We start from the raw sequence: 13,725 nt of genomic DNA on the forward strand, positions 1-13,725 counted from the left end.
TCAAAGGATCTCGGCTCCAGTTGTAAATCACAAAGAGACTGAGATAATTAAGGAAGTAAATAATTCAAACGTTGGTACAAGATCACAGAAGATACAGGATCAATAATTTAAGGAAAACATCAGTAAGGTAAAAGAGGTTCAATCAAGAGAAATTAGTGACGAAATTCTTAGCCTAATTTAAAGGAATTTCAAAAATAAAACTTTGAAAGGGAAGCTTATATATAAGCATGCAGTTCAAAACAAAGAAGAACAATGAGAGTTTTTTCCATAATCATAGGCAAATAAGTTCACAAGTTCGATTACAGACTCGTCATGAGTCTGTAAACCTAGGGTTTCAGAGTGAAACCCTAGTGTCTTTCACTTCAAAGAAAAGAAAACCCCCCAAATCTTAGGGTTTCACATGGAGTCGGAGGTGAGGGAATCGTTCAAAGTCACAGAGATAGGCAGATATGCACAAACAGAAGTAAGAGGAAATTACGAGTTTTAAGAAGAGCATGATCAACAGAACTCAGAAACAAAATCAAAGCATGAGCTTAAACGCATAAGCAAAAGCGAGTCAATAACCTAGGCTAACATGTGAACAAAAGAGGTAAAAGAATCTCCGTAAAAGATCCAGTAAGAAACACAAGAGCAGGCTTGAACATAATAAGGAATAAAACAACGAGCATGAACACACATAAAAAGGGTAAAAGAATCAGAAACATTTAGAAACCATTTTCAGTAAACCCTAAAAATAGGATTCAGTTTTGAAAAGGGAAAATTGGGGAAAAACTCTAAAATGGCACACACAGCATAGATCTAGACGAATAAGCGAAAAAGGAACCTCGATTAGGCTAGGGTTTCTGAGAACCCAAAAGGACGAGAAGGCTTGGAAGTCTCGAGAATGGTTCTGAGCTAGCAAGGTCGAATCCAGGCTCGAGAGGCTGAGATACGCCGGAGCAAAGTCGGAAACGGCTTAAGAAACTCGAACCGGCCAGGGTCTGGATGAAGACCTTCGAGGTCTAGCCTCGAATCTTCAATGAGCAAGCGTGTGAGAGCATGAGATGGTGGGTAGAGGTTGTCCATGGGTAGATTCGCCATGGATTCTGGAGGTAGGTGGATATTAGGGTTTCAGAGGTTGAGAGGGTTCGAGAGAGACGAGAGGAACCAAGAGGCGGCGGATTTGGAGAATGGGGATAGGGTTAGGGTCATTTGGGAATTAAAATGGTAAGGAGGAAATGTGGTCGTTGATCATTTTGATCAACGGCCTGGATCAAAGGGAGTCGGGCGAGTAAAAATAAACGGGTCGTGGGTCGGGTTAATTGAGAAATTGGGTAGGGAATTTTGGGTCTGATTTGGGCTTAAGATTGAGGTTAATTTCGGGCTAAAATTGAAATGCAAAGGGCTAACTCTTAAATAGCCACTTTTCCCTTGTTTTAATTTATAAAAAAAATAGCAAAATAATTTCTGGAAATAAATCAAATGTGATAAAATGATTAATGATACATAATTATCAAATTAAAATTACTGGAGTCAATTTTATAAATATAATTACAATTGAATCTTTAAAGAGGCTAGTATTGCAATTATATGCAATTTGGTTTTAAAAATACCAAATGAATTTTTAAAAAATATGCAAAAATCATGTTAGCTATGTTTTGATGTAAATATGAGAATAAAATAAATCGTTCACCAAAATGGCAAATTTTGGGAATAATTATTGGATTTTATGGTATAAAAATAGGCAATAAATTGGTTTAAAAATCATCAAAAAATATCAAAACTCATGGGTATGCTTATATATGCACAAATATGCTATTTTGGATGTATTTTGGGTACGAAAAATACATAGGAAACAATTAGGTATCAACAATCCTCCGGGTTCATCTTGATTTGGTTGTACCTGGAGTAAGCATCAAGAAAACTCATTAACTCGTGATGACTCATAGCTACTACATTCATCTCCCTTGCTGCCGGTTGGTCTCCCTTTATTTTCTTAACTCCTTCCAGTGTTGAGAATTTCAACAACTGGTGATATGTTGAGAGCACAACTTTCATCACGTGTACCACGGCCTTTCGAGGATTACATCATAACCCATATCGCCATCTACCACTTCAAATAAAGTGCTTATGATCAATCCTTCGACATTTGTGGGTAGAAAAATCTCTTCTCGGGTTGTCACACTTGTCAAGCTGAATCCATCTAAGAGTTTTGTCGTCATAATGATGCTTTCAGTCAGCTTTGCTTGCTCTAAAACTCTCCATTGTATTATGTTGGCTGAACTTCATGGGTCAACCAAAACACTTTTAATTTTGAAATCTAAAACATTGATAGAGATTACCATAGCGTCGTTGTGTGGTAGGAGTCTGTCAGCGTCTTCCTTTGTGTAAGTGATGTCAACTTCTGCAACTTCCCGAAGTCTCTTGTAGTGACCGATATCTTTTTCTTCTTTGCTGCTGAAAAGGTTACACTGTTGAATTCATTTTCTCCGAAAATCATGTTGATAGTCAACCGAGGGGAGCCTTCTACTAATTTCGAAGGCTCTTCAATGTCCCGTCTTCGACCGTAGTGGTTCTTGGCTAGGTCACTTAAAAACTCCCTGAGATGACCATTCTTCAACAATGTCGCCATTCCTTCACAAAGATGTCAGCAGTCCCCAATTCTAAGGAAAGTTCCATGGTATTCACACCATAAATTGGGATCCCTCTGGCTAGGATTAGATCGGATTGGCTTCGGGAACCGTGCTTCTTTGATATTCCTCATTGTTGATACCAACTCTACTAAATGGATGATAAAGTTGTAATCTGATAACTTAGGATACGTAGAGTCTTGAGCCCCTGGCATCTCCTTCTCCTGTAACGACCTACTGCTCCGACCATGATTTGTTCTCCTATCGGGAGTAAACTTATCTGATGATCGAAACCCTTTGATGTTACGACCTTCGGTTCTTTCATACGGTAGAAACAACCCCTAGAGGATCGTCGATCCGCATCAAAGTCGTTTTTAAACTTATCATGGTTGTTATCTCGATCCTGTCCCTTAGTTGATACCGGGAACCTGAGCTGATCATCTTCTATCCTTATTTTTGACTAATAACGATTATGAACATCTGCTCATGTGGTTTCTTGAAACTCGATCAGGCTTTCCTTCAGCTTTCGGGAGGCGTCGGAGCTTGATTTCGACCCTTTGTTAATGCCTCCGCTGCCCACTCATCCAGTACCGCTGGTAACGTCATCCTCTCTTTATGGAACCGGATCACGAATTCTCGCAGTAGTTCAGACTCGCATTGTGCAATCCTGAATATGTCCGCCTTTCTGGCTTGAACCTTCCTTGCTCCGGCGTGGGCCTTAATGAACAAGTCTGCAAGCATCTCAAAAGAGAGAATACCATGTCAAGGCGTACTTTGTGAGGGTTTCACCAAATTTCTTCAGTAATACCAACTCGACCTCATGTTGAGCCAAATTGTCCCCTTTCACAATCGTGGTGTAGGTTATGATGTCCTCCTGCGGATCTAAAGTCCCATCATATTTTGATATGTCTAGCATCTTAAAACTTTTTGGAATTAACTCTGGTGTTGCGCTCGGTTTAAATGGCAATTGTCTGTATTTTTTTGAATCTGGGCCTTTTAGTATCAATGGCACGCCCAGAATCTGATCCATCCGAACGTGAAACTCATTCGCATTTGATCCGTTCATTTGTTCATTTCCCTTATAAACCTCATCATGTCAGTTTTAAAGGGATCATTCATGTTGTTATTTCCATATCCGCCGTCGGTCCCTCAAGCTTCGTCGAAACCAACTTCACCCCTTGGGGTGCTATTATCGACCATCTGAGCCGTTTGGTTTGCACTAACACTGGGAAGAACCGGGCCCCTTCCATTTGAGTTATTGGAGGGGCCTGAAAATGATTCTTTTAACTCCATCATCACCTGATCCTACCTGAAAGACGTTTCATGATTGCTTTCTGCTGTTCTCTTAGAATTTTAACCGTTTCCATGACATGTTCCTCATCTGCATCATCGGGAGTCGATTCCCGCACATGACGATGATACTAGCCATCTTGAACCGGGGTCATCTCATCCCCGTTGTTGCGAGTCTCACTAATTGAGTCAACATGTTGGGACAATTCTTTGAGCCCCTCAATGTTGTGTGTGATGTTAACGTCATTAGCTGCCATATGTTTCTCTATTTTTTTATTAAGGAAAGAATCAAAACGAGTTAGTAATAAATGCAAGGTCAAACAAATTAAGCAAATGCCTAAGCCCCACAGTGGGCGCCAAACAGTTTACCCGCAAAATGATACAGTTAAATTTGTTGCATGGTTTATAGACAAGCGAATTAATTTGATCCGAAAATAATAAAGATATAAGATTAAAATTGAGATTAGAAATTGAATTTGAAAAAGATGACAAGTCTGGCTCCGAATGCAATGCCTTCAAGGACAAAAGTGAAAGTAACGATAAAGTGCAAATAAAGTTATTTAATTGAGAGCAAATAGAGTAAAATATATCCTTCTTTGTATGGAATGTTTCATGACAATGGTTGTTGAGCCTGATATTTATAGCTCTACCTAGGGAAACAAGATCCTAGGATCAAGCTCCTTTTTAAATGATTGTAAAAGAGTCATTGATGAACATGTAACGGTAGGCCATGAATGCAAATATTCTCTGCACAGTCACTCATTTAATATTAGAGAATATTCCCCCATTGAATACTATCCGATGGTAAATCCTTGATCTTCTCCCTTTGATTACGCTCCCTTCGGGATTTACCCGATGTCGATTACATTCGTCGTATCCAGTATTGGTTATTACCTGACTTGCCTATGGCCTATCTTCGGTGCCACGTGTCATGTTACCATTCAACTATTTGTTATAAACCAATTTTACCCCATACAGGTTGGGCGTGGTGTTGATCCTGATAGCTATTTATTTTATTTTTTTGAATATTCTGATGGCTATTTAGTGAGTTGAATATTGGTTATCCTGAACAATTTTATGTTCAACTAATCATATGTTGTGGTATTCTACTATATATAAATGAACAAGGAGTACGAACACTGTTGTGGCTTATTGTACTCACTGTTATGTAAATGGTATTGTACACTTGAGCCCATCTAATTGAAGTGGTAACACGTGTAATATTTCTCTTTGTGTAGCACACCACGCGTACCACTGATTTTGTGTTCATCTGTGATTTCTCCAATGCCGTCTCCTTTCAGCCCAGAAGCAATATGGTATTTTTTTCCTTTCTTCTGCTTCCACTCTTCTCCGGCTCTTTCAAGAACAGCTACGTTGTTGCTCTGTTGTGTCCACTTTTATGTTCTATGCTCAAGTTCAGACTTCAGATTATCTCATCTTTCTTCTGGGCTTCACTCTCACACCTTTAAAGTGTAATCTCTTTGCTTTGGTGAGTTTCAGTTGCTATAAACGAACCGAATTTGCTTATTCTCTATATCGCTCTCCTTCTACTTTTTTTCTGCAGTCATTTATCCCATTTGTTTTGGTTGCTCTTCCATTGTTGCTTCTATTGCTCTGCTCATTCTGGTTTATTCCATTTAAATTCCCCCCTCTTGCTTGGTTTAGTTGGACAATCTTGCACACGCATGCATCTGCAATTGAGCTTTTTTAAAATTTCTCAATTTGAATTCCAAATTAACACTAATGTGTGCTTTATTTTGCTTAATTGTGGTAAGTTTTACTATATTCTTGCATTTATTTTAGTGCATCTGATTATTGCTGATGGGATTATGGTGGGTATATGGTGGTTTCTCAATTCTTTTGGATAGTTTCTTGTGCCTGAATCCACATTGTATTGATGATGTTTAATAATATGCTTCAGTCAACTGATTTTTTCTTGCTTTTCTCTTTTGAGTTTTGACATGTGTTCTGCAATTACGCACATTAGTAGACTCGATTGGTTGGGCACATGCATATCCGGAATCGGCTTACAAATAAAAGTTCTACCCACTTTCTCTTTTCCAATACACATTTTTTTTCTCAAGTAAAACCTCTTACCAACCTTTATTTCTCAGTCTCTTGATATTCCATTTCGATATTCATCTATGTGTCTTTATTTATGTTTTATCTTGCTATAATTTTGGTATTTGAAATATCAAGAAGCGTAAATTTTTCTTCATTCCTAATGTTATCTTTTTGGTTCTATTTTGGGGTAAATTTCTCAGTTTTGGGATAAGTGAGTCATGTTATCTTATTTAAAGCGAAAAAGTTATATTTATTGTAGGACATCTACAACCATACCAATGAAAGATATGGACTAAACTATTTATAGATTATGGATTCAAATTTGTTTGTCTGAAGTCTGAACTAAAGAGTTTTATCATTTGTAAATAACATTAGTCGGCTGTTAAAGATGTCTTTCAATATATGTACTCTATCAAGTAAGCTTTCACTGTAGTAGAAAATGAAACTGTATGAAAGAGATGATGACTACGAGGACAAAGATAGTCATACTGAAAAAGTTGTCATCACGCGATACATGCCAACTGCTTTAGACATTACATCTCTTGCTGTGCGGGGACCTGAATTAGCGCTCTATTTGTTTATCATAGAGTTTATTGTAAGATATAACCTACAATTTACATCCGTTTGGTATTAAACTGGGATACATTCTGCATATATCTCTTTAGTAATCAGAATTTATTTTGAACAACGGAGGAATTAGCCACATCACCCATATGTAGAAAATGTTGTTCAAGGTTTGCACAAGCTATTGTGCCATAATTTAAACTTAATTTCAAGTAGTTTTTGTCATTTCTATAATTAGCCAAATGAGATTCAAAAAACTTCTGTTACACTTTATAATCCGAAGTGCTCTACTTATAATCATCAGCAAACTATACTTCTCTCTTAATTCCTACTCTTCTTTGATACATATTTATTGGTGGTACTTTGAGAATACAACTTAAATATGATTTACAAGAACAAGTACTATATGATGTAGGCAACTTGATATCTCCTTTCAATCCGTTCATCAAGCAAAGGGATTTATTTTGTGCCTTTGTGCAGGACAACTAAAACTTATATTTGATTGCAGCAATGCCACATTTTATGCTTTCTCTTTGATAACTCGCTATTGGCAAACTTTGGTTTCTCAATCTGCTTATTTTAGCTGAAGTGAGTTTTTACTTTGTTGTTGTTCCTAACGTTTTTTTAAGGAAAAGGAAGTGTTGACCTTCCGTCACTAGCCATACGTGTCATCCTTCTTTTATGGTACAATCAAATAACATTTCTCTGTGCAGGATAAAGACCTTTAACCAATCTGCTTGCTCTTCAGTACTGTGACATTGTGAGTTATTGAATTCTTTCTTAAGTGCTAATTTGTGTTTAAATGTCTCTCATTTTTAATTGTTTGTTCTCCTTAGTGGTTAAATCATTAAGGATAACAAGACTGGGATAGCCTTTGGCTGCTTTCATTTGTAAGTTTGAGATTCCAGTAAAACCATGGCTACAAGTATTTACAGTGAAATGTTGCGTCTCAATTCCAGAAAAACATCCGTTGCAATTCACCTACGTGTGCCTTTTTTAGTTTTTGCAGTAATAGCATTTGACTGCATCGTTCCTGTGCAAAGTATGGTCGAGATAAAAGATGAATGCAGTATTCTTCTTCTGCAATAGATAAGTGGTTGTCTTGTTCAAATTAGATGTCTTAGTTAAGCGCCTTACATGACAAGCCAGACTCCAAGGGCGCTCTTGGAGCAAGTTGCTCGGGAGGCCTTTGTTATATCGCTATTGATCCATTTTGGAGTATGTTTATTTTATGCAACTAAGAAATATAGTGGAGCTCTAACAAATGTTGGTCTATACTACTAATATATATTTCCTAATAGGTTCTTTGAATATCACATTATATTATACGGAACTTACTCCAATTTCTGTACTTCATGTAAACATATTCTTTGATGAGATTTAACTGTTGAATACTAGATAGTATAATGTTAGACATAAATGAAGGTTGCTCGAGTACTAGATAAACATGATTGTATTACCTCACTTAATAACAATCACCAAATCATCTTAATCTATATCCCCATGTTGTGCCCGTGCATCGCGGGCATTACTTGCTAGTATAATATATGTTAACATGGAACACTCTTAATTATTTGCTGCCGGTCCTTCAATTGGAACTGAATTCTGAAACTTTGATGCTGAATCAATAGATTCATTACTACGCCAATTCCAAGCTCTGCGCTGGGAACGAGCCAACTTGACATCCCATAGTACCTCAAATCTATAGAATACTACCACCACACAAATATCTTTGAGACAGTGCGATTACAGGGCTTTACAAATTAGTTGTCGATTTGTTTTTAAGATTAAGGTGGGGCCGGCTTACTTCAAAGTTCCAAATTTAGCTTGTTTTATTTTACAAAACAAAACAAAAAGTCAACCAAACGCTGAGAAAGAATATAACTTCACATTATTTTTAGAAACCTCTAGGTCCTTCGTGAAGCTAGAAGTTCTTGACTCCAACTAAATTCTGTGCATTTGTTATATATATATATTTTACTGCACTTATGATGAGAGGGAATATGTCAACCAACAAGGTTAAAAGAGGGACAAAAACTGGAGCTTATATATGTATATATAATTTTTTTTTTTTTTTACTGCACTTATGATGAGAGGGAATATGTCAACCAACAAGGTTAAAAGAGGGACAAAAACTGGAGCTGCATTTTGAATTTACTTTCGATCAGCAGAAACGTGAAAGATACGTATACGTTGCTGATGAGTATTCTAGTCATGATGCATGTGCCTCAATAGTTTAACTTAAAATGCCACCGACAATACAAGGTGTTTTCGGGTCGAATCGGGACTATATTTAACTTTAAAAATTAATAACGGGCCGGGGTAGGTCAAGATAAAAAGCTTTCATTTAGGGTTACGTTGCTAGAGAAATATTCTTGCCAAATCCATCATAAGAAGTTGAAATATTTGAGAGAGAGAGAGAGATATGGAGTGGATGGGAGAGCAGATGGAGTCTATAAAGTCAATTCGGTTGAGACAAGTCCTCAACGATGATTGTTACATCGGCACTAATCCATCTATATCTATATCTATATCTATATCTATCTATCTATATCTATCTATATCTATATCTATATCTATATCTATATTATTATAAAAGCATGAATACAAAGTCGGTTTACAAAATAACCTTATAATATTAAGCATAATAACTCATAATAAAAGGATATAACCGGAATTCTAGATATTACCATTATAATCCTATTAGTTTTAGGATATAATACTACACGTTAGAATCCTACACGATACCAAGACAACTTATAAAAGGAATTGTAGCAACTAAGCGGCAGAATCACTTATATGGACGTTCTACCTTTTGTTTAATCTCTATGCAAATGTAAATATTTCGCACATAAAGTAAAATCATAGAAGAGAAACTAATTGGAATTTGAGGATCACTATTCAATAATCGGATCTTGTGATAGAATGATAAACGAGAAGTCGAGAACCTAATTTTATCCAAATTTTAAGGTTATTAAATACAAATGGAGGACAAGTTATTCACCCAAATCACTTTTACTCTTATCTATATCTATATATGTCTATGTCTATCTATATCAATATTATTATAAGAGCATGAATAAAATGTTGGAGTACAAAAATAACATTTTAATATTAACCATAATAACTCACAATAAAGGGACATAATCAGAATTCTAGACATTAGCCTTGTAATCCTATTAGTTTTAGCCTTTTAGGACATAATACTACACGTTAAAAATCCTACATGATAACCTTTAAGAAACCTATTAGTATAATTTTTTGGCATAAATATATAATACTACATGTTAGAATGTACACCTAATACGTTTAGGAACATGTTAAATTTTCTATTAGTATAATTACTTTGGGGATATGGACATATTTTTAGCCATGTAATCCTATTACTTTTAGGATATACTTCTTAAAAAATTTCTATTAGTAATTTAACTTAAAAACGTATTATATTGTCCAAATCCATTTAGAAACATGAGAGTCTATATCTATCTATCTATATTATTATAAAAGCACGAATGTTCTATGCTAAATGTCGAACAACAAAAATATCCCTAAAATATTGATTGACATTTATACCCTTAATTATTTACATTAGTGTTTACAGAAAATCGTATGAAAAGGACAAAACTAGAAATACTACACACTAGGATAGGTACTTGTAATAGAATCCATCGCAAATCAGGATCTCTTCAGCGGCGGTGATTTATTACAACACTAAGTGCACAAATATTGGTGGATTTGAATGTTCTATTATATGCAAAATATTAATTAATATTTGAAGAGATTTAACTTCCATTTTTTATTCATGGTATCTTTATTTTCCATGCAGAATCCCAAATTAATATATATTTATATTATAAATTTTCTACCTAATTCAATAAGAAAAGATTAGTAATCAAAATTTTAGTTGATTATAAAATTATAAATATTAAAAAATAACTTAAATGGCTAATTTATTCTATTATATGCAAAATATTAATTGATTTTTGAAGAGATTTGACTTCCGTTTTCTATACATGGTATTTTTATTTTCCATACATAATCCCAAACTAATATATATTTATATTATATACTTCCTACCTAATTCAATAAGAAAACTAGAAAAGATTAGTAATCAAAATTTTAGTTGATTATAAAACTTTAAATATTAAAAGAATAAATTTAATGATAATTTTATTCAATGCATAATTTATTTTTAAAAGGAAAAAAAGATAAACGATATTATATTTCATTAAAGGCCTTCGTGCTTTTAATATAGTCTGTATCTATCTATATTTATCTATATATCTATCTATCTATATTATTATAAAAGCACGAATGTTTCATGCTAAATGTTGAACGACAAAAATATCCTTAAAATATTAATCAACTTTTATACTCTTATATTTTGTTAAAAAGATAGTTCCATATTGAATAAAATAATAATATCTAATTAATTTGCCTAATATTTAGGAATCTAATACCAACTAATGATAGAATTTCTCAATGTACGTTACCTCCTGCCATCATCCACATTAGAGGCGCATCCGGGATTTAAATCTTATGGGTTCAACTTTTAAGGTTTTTAGCATTGAACTCATTATATTTTTAAAGTTATGGGTTCATATCCGATACTTTTGAAATTTTAATAAATTTTTACATATAAATTGTTACTCCGCATCGAAAGTTATGGGTTCAGTTGAACCCGTTAGTTGTACACTACATCCGCCTCTGATCCACATCTCCTACACAGTTATACCAACAATCTCATATATTATTCTTTTATTAAATGACCAAATATTAAAACTTTGAGTTGGACAATATCAATCAAACCATGCTCCTTATGATTATTTTTTAAAATTTAATTTGAAACTCTTTCATAAATAATTGACTTAAAAATCTCGTGCAACGCACGAACGTAGAAACTAGTTATTATAAAAGCATGAAGCCCTTAACTAAAAAATTAAAATACCAAATTACCCTTTTAAATAACATAAATATACCTAAGTACCCTTTTTATTAATTAAACTAAATATCCTATTTAATAAAATAAAAACCAAACGGCTAGGAGAAGGCAACGCTTCATGATGTGCTATTTCTATGTTGCTCAGATGATCCACATTTATCAATAATAGAAACTTATATTTTATTTTTTGATGTATATTACTCAACTATTTTTTAATAATATTAATATTATTTTGTGAAATACATGATTCGGCATACACGTGCAACGCACATGCCGAGAAACTAGTACTATATTAAAAGTGGGAAGCTCTAAACTAAAAAGTTAAATTACCAATTTACCCTTCTAAAAATTAAATACCATAGTCACAAAAAAGATAGGCCAAATACATATAGAGACCATTAAACTTGGCCCAATTTTTCATTTTGGCACTCTAACTAACTCTTGTTCCATTTTGGCCCTCCAACCCCAATTTTTGTGTTCCATTTTGACACAAAATTTTTTCTCCCAGGTAAAAATGCAGCACGTGCATTTCAGCTGCTACCCCACCCCACTGCCCACCCCCACCCCACCCCCGCGCAAAAAAAACTGTTTTTTGTAATTTCAAATTATATNCTGAGTCCCAGTTCGAGCGAGGTCGAAGTGTCGAGTTTTGATGGCGAAAGCACTTAGCTTGAGTCCCAGTTCGAGCGAGGTCGAACTGTCAAGTTTTGATGGCAAAGGCACTTAGCCTGAGTCCCAGTTCGAGCGAGGTCGAACTGTCAAGGATATAAACCCATAACTTTAAAAATATAATGGGTTCAATGTTAAAAATATTAAAATTGAATCCATAGGATTTAAATTCTAGATCCGCCTCTACGTTGAGAGTATGAAATCTGGCTGAAAAAATATCCCTCACGCGCCTAAAGGGTGAGGCAAATCACACACTAAATCTAGTCAGCTTTTGTGTTAAAGTGGAACACAAAAATTGAGGTTGGAGGGCCAAAATGGAACAAGAGTTAGTTAGAGTGCAAAAATGAAAAATTGGACCAAGTTTAATGGGCTCTATATGTATTTGGCCAAAAAGATATGCATATAAACAAGCCAGCCAACGCTTGGTACTCTTTTGCAAAAAGTCACAACCATTCATTCACAAGCTATCTTCTGAGTCTTTTTTTTAAACTACTATCTTCTTAAGTTTGATTTACATTTTATTAATCACCATACATGGAGTAAACTGTGTCTTCTTAAGAGAGCTATTTTGGGGTGGAAAAAGATGTCTCAACTTTTGTTTGACTCAAAAGTGGTTTAATACTTTTTAAGCAAATCAATCAATGTAGAGGAAGGGGTAAATCGTAGTGAACATTAATTAATACTGGATCGAAGAACATAATAGTATAGATAAAAGAATCGATTAAAACAATACCTGGAAAGCTTTTATTAATTACAGAAACTCAGCCTGCCTCCCCTTGGAGAGGTTCAGGAAATTACAATCGAAATCCCTCTTTCTTCCCGGAGATAGAATCCAGGAGTATCTTTCTCCTCTTCCCCTGTCTTGCGCCCTCCTCTTGGGGTTCTTTTTCCTTCTATTTATAGCCCAAAATTCCTCATGCTGGTTACATGTTGTTTGGGCCGGGTCGGGGAACCTCGACACTTCTGTCATAAGTAGCAACCGTTAGGCGTCCTCGAATTTGCTGACTGCTACCGCAGGATGGGACGGGACGGGTTCCTTGGTGCTGTGGTCGTGTGGTCAGATTCTGACCAATACTGTTAGTCCCTCCGTTCGTCGGGGTCGTATCTTACCGACCTCGGCGGACGGATAATGTATGCGGCGTAATCGTGGAGGGAGGCAGATCCGCGCGTTTTTCTTCGGTCGTGTTATAAATTTCGAAACTGCCAGTAGGCGTCTCTTTAATGCTTCTTATGTCGTCACGATAGTTTCGAAACCGAAGAGCCGGCTAATAAACGAAATGTAGCTTTGTATCGGTGGTCACAGCGGTGCACGTTCCTGAGGAGCTGAATCGTTTCGTGCATGTGCTAGGTTCTGGTGGCGACCATTGGTTTTTGCGCCCCGGAGAATTTGTATCTTATAAATTGAAGGGGTTTGCCACTCATTTTTCGCACTTTATTGCTTATCCTTGAGAGAATTCCCAGAATATCTCCCCTTCTATCAGCCTGAGCTCTTCTTGACTCCTTTGCTCGCGATAATCCTGAGCTTTCTCCCTTCTTCCTCAAAGTTCTTCCCTCCTCTTCTTGTGAGTTAAAAATGACGGGAACTTC

General features: G+C 35.6%; 1 long non-coding RNA gene across 2 annotated transcripts; it reads left to right on the forward strand.

Moving 5' to 3' along the window:
* LOC109225809 lies at nt 5,068-7,507 on the forward strand. 2 transcript variants are annotated; one of them, XR_002067987.1, is made up of 2 exons: nt 5,068-5,388; nt 5,854-7,507. It is a non-coding gene; the product is annotated as an uncharacterized LOC109225809 (long non-coding RNA). The 2 variants fall into 2 exon arrangements; XR_002067988.1 differs by having other exon boundaries at nt 7,036-7,507.

Source organism: Nicotiana attenuata, chromosome 5 (genome assembly GCF_001879085.1).
Source record: "Nicotiana attenuata strain UT chromosome 5, NIATTr2, whole genome shotgun sequence".
In the NCBI taxonomy this organism is placed as follows: domain Eukaryota; kingdom Viridiplantae; phylum Streptophyta; class Magnoliopsida; order Solanales; family Solanaceae; genus Nicotiana; species Nicotiana attenuata.